This window comes from Bos grunniens, chromosome 2 (assembly GCF_055505025.1).
Source record: "Bos grunniens cultivar Pamir isolate PY7600 chromosome 2, Bosgru_T2T1.0, whole genome shotgun sequence".
In the NCBI taxonomy this organism is placed as follows: Eukaryota; Metazoa; Chordata; class Mammalia; order Artiodactyla; family Bovidae; genus Bos; species Bos grunniens.
The window spans coordinates 134887011-134890721 of NC_141166.1; the positions used below are offsets into that span (position 1 = coordinate 134887011).

General features: G+C 39.8%; 1 non-coding gene across 1 annotated transcript; it reads right to left on the reverse strand.

Moving 5' to 3' along the window:
- Positions 1-549: 549 nt before the first annotated feature.
- LOC147378797 (U6 spliceosomal RNA) lies at positions 550-656 on the reverse strand. Its single transcript, XR_015154015.1, has one exon. It is a non-coding gene; the product is annotated as a U6 spliceosomal RNA (small nuclear RNA).
- Positions 657-3711: the final 3055 nt, after the last annotated feature.

Sequence of the window (3711 nt, forward strand, 5' to 3'; positions counted from 1 at the left end):
TGATGTTGAGCATCTTTTCATGTGTTTGTTAGCCATCTGTATGTCTTCTTTGGAGAAATGTCTATTTAGTTCTTTGGCCCATTTTTTTATTGGGTCACTTATTTTTCTGGAGTTGAGCTGTAGGAGTTGCTTGTATATTTTTGAGATTAGTTGTTTGTCAGTTGCTTCATTTGCTATTATTTTCTCCCATTCTGAAGGCTGCCTTTTCACCTTGCTAATAGTTTCCTTTGTTGTGCAGAAGCTTTTAAGTTTAATTAGGTCCCATTTGTTTATTTTTGCTTTTATTTCCAATATTCTGGGAGGTGGGTCATAGAGGATGCTGCCTGATGTATGTCAGAGAGTGTTTTGCCTATGTTCTCCTCTAGGAGTTTTATAGTTTCTGGTCTTACATTTAGATCTTTAATCCATTTTGAGTTTATTTTTGTGTATGGTGTTAGAAAGTGTTCTAGTTTCATTCTTTTACAAGTGGTTGACCAGATTTCCCAGCACCACTTGTTAAAGAGATTGTCTTTAATCCATTGTATATTCTTGCCTCCTTTGTCAAAGATAAAATATATGGAACGTTTCACGAATTTGCATGTCATCCTTGTGCAGGGGTCATGCTAATCTTCTCTGTATCGTTCCAATTTTAGTATATATGCTGCCAAAGCAAGCACTTGGGTTTTCTTAAAATAGAAAATGTAGCCCATTTCTTTCTATTCCATAGGTTACACCTTGACCTAACGTTTTTATGTACTGTGATTGTGCTTACTTTTATTCCTTTTTAGGGTTTGCTGAAGATGGTGGTATATAGACTGTATTAGCAAGGATTGGTGAGGTTTATCAGGGTTTATCGATTATAGAACAGGCTCCTCTAGAAGGGTATAAAGCACCGCCAAGTCCTTTGAGTTTTAAGCTGTTGCTGGTAGTACTCTGGCAAATAATTTTGTTTGTACAATTATTTGTGTTTAGGGTTAAGCATAGTGGGGTATCTAATCCCAGTTTGGGTATTAGCTATAGTGTATCAGCTATTATAGAGTTACTTTCATCATTTATTTTTGTTATAATTATGGCTTTTTACAGCTTAATTAGAATTTAACTCTATTTGGTGTAATGCTTTAGCATGCTTTATGCTGTATTCTTGTTAACTTGGGTTAATCATATGACTGTGGTGGCTGGCACGAGATTTACCAACCCTAATCAATATAACTTAGTCAAACTTTCGTTTATGGCTTCATTTTTATTACTGCTGTCTCTCGTGGGGATGTGGTTAAGCAAGGTGTCGTGAGCTACAGGTGTGTGCTTGATACCAGCTCCTCTTAGCCTTATTGACCCAGAGGGCATTCTCACCGGGGTGTGGATACTTGCATGTGTAAGTTTATTAAAAGTCAACAGGAAGGCTGGGACCAAACCTACATGTTTATGAAGTTGATACACTCATCTAGGCATTTTCAGTGCCTTGCTTTAGCATTTAAGCTACATTAACTACGCATCATGGGGCGGACCCAGGCACTTATGTACTTACTTTATTTGGAGTGCTAATTTTGAGTATTGAAAGTGCAATGAATTTAAATAAGTATCTGGGGGGAGCGTGTTAAAAATGGTGGTAGATATTTAAGTGGGGAGGAGAATGGATGAAGGGAAATGGTTGATGTGTGTAATGTAATGTTTATGTCCTGTGACCATTGACTGTGATGCTCGTGCCTACCATTACAGTGATGCTCAAGATGCAGTTAAGTCCAGCTACAATACATGCTCCAGGTCAGGGCCTCAGATGGCCATAGCTGAGTCCAAGCATCCCAAAAAAATAATAATAAAAATAAAAAAAATCCATGACATCACAGTTATGTGTGCGCATGGGCTGATTAGCCATTAGTCCATCAAGATGTCTTATTTAAGGGGAAAGAATGGGCGATTCTAGATGAGATGGCCCTGAAGAAAGAACCAGATGTCTGACAAAGTTCACTAAATAGCGACCCCCACAATCATCGGCCCAGAGCGAGAAGAGGGATTCCTGCCTAGCGGGTTCCTGGTTTCACGTGGCATGGTGATCAAGCTCGTGATCTAAGGAGCAGGATACGCATGTTGACAAGGATGGATTTGACTTAATGCACTATGCACTATCAATGACTACATGTACTATGTACTATTAATAATAGAATATACTTGCTTACACACATGGGGCATATAACATTATGTACTATATACATACTTATGTACTATTACATTAATATTATGTATGTACCCATGTGCAAAGTAGTGTTTCATGCACTAACATGCATGAAAATATGTACGTACTATTAATGGTAGCAGGACTATAACATATGTGGTTGTGAAGTGCAAACTTTGTGTTAGGTTGTTGAAGGTTTTGGAAAATTTAATACTAATGAGATTCTTGGTGTTTGTGGGGCTATATTAATAGTGTTTCTGGGATTAGTTTAAATAGAACTTCAGCTTTGGGTGTTGATAGTGGGGCTATAGCTTCTTCCTTGAGTCTTAGGGAGGTTGGTGGTTCTCCTTTTCTGGTTTACAAGACCAATGTATTTAGTATACTACAAAGACTTGACTTCATTTTAAGAGATTGTTTTCAATTATGCTAGCTACTGGTATTAGTACTAGGATAAGGAGGAAATATATAATAAAAGCTAGTTGTCCAATGATGATGTATGGGTGTTCGACTGGCTGTCCTCCAATTCATGTGAGGGTTAGTAGGTCTGCTACTAAAATTCAAAATAGACATTGACTGAATGGTCAGAATATCATACTTCATTGCTTAGATGCATGGAGTAGGATTATAAGGATTAGGATTAGGATGGAAAGAACTAAGGCTAAGTGTCCTCCTAGTTTGTTAGGGATTGATTGTAGAATTGCATATGCCAATAGGAAGTACCACTCGGGTTTGATATGAGGGGGTGTGTTGAGTGAATTTGCTGGGGTGTAATTGTCTGGGTCTCCAAGTAAGTAGGGTGTGAATAATACTAATAGTATTAGGACTAAGACTAGTAGTAAGGCGCCTACGATGTCTTGAATGGAATAGTAGGGTGGAATGGGATTTTGTGTGCATCTGACGATGGGCCTACAGGACCTATTCCACGTTCAAGGTCAGGAGGAGCAGCGGTGAGGAGATATCCCTCATCCAAGGTAAGGAGCAGTGGCTGCGCTTTGCTGGAGCAGCCGTGGAGAGATACCTCATGTCCAGGGTAGGAGAAACCCAAGAAAGATGGTAGGTGTTACAAGAGGGCATCAGAGGGCAGACACACTGCAACCATAATCACAGAAAATTAGTCAATCTGATCACACTAGGACCACAACCTTGTCTAACTGAATGAAACTAAGCCATGCCCGTGGGGCCACCCAAGACAGGCAGGTCATGGTGGAGAGGTCTGACAGAATGTGGTCCACTGGAGAGGGGAAGGGCAAGCCACTTCATTATTCTTTCCTTAAGAACGCCATGAACAGCATGAAAAGGCACAATGATAGGATACTGAAAGGGGAACTCCGCAGGTCAGTAGGTTCCCAATATGATACTGGAGATCAGTGGAGAAATAACTCCAGAAAGAATGAAGGGATGGAGCCAAAGCAAAAAGAATACCCAGCTGTGGATGTGACTGGTGATAGAAGCAAGGTGCAATGCTGTAAAGAGAAATATTACATAGGAACCTGGAATGTCAGGTCCATGAATCAAGGCAAATTGGAAGTGGTCAAACAGGAGATAGCAAGAGTGAACGTCGA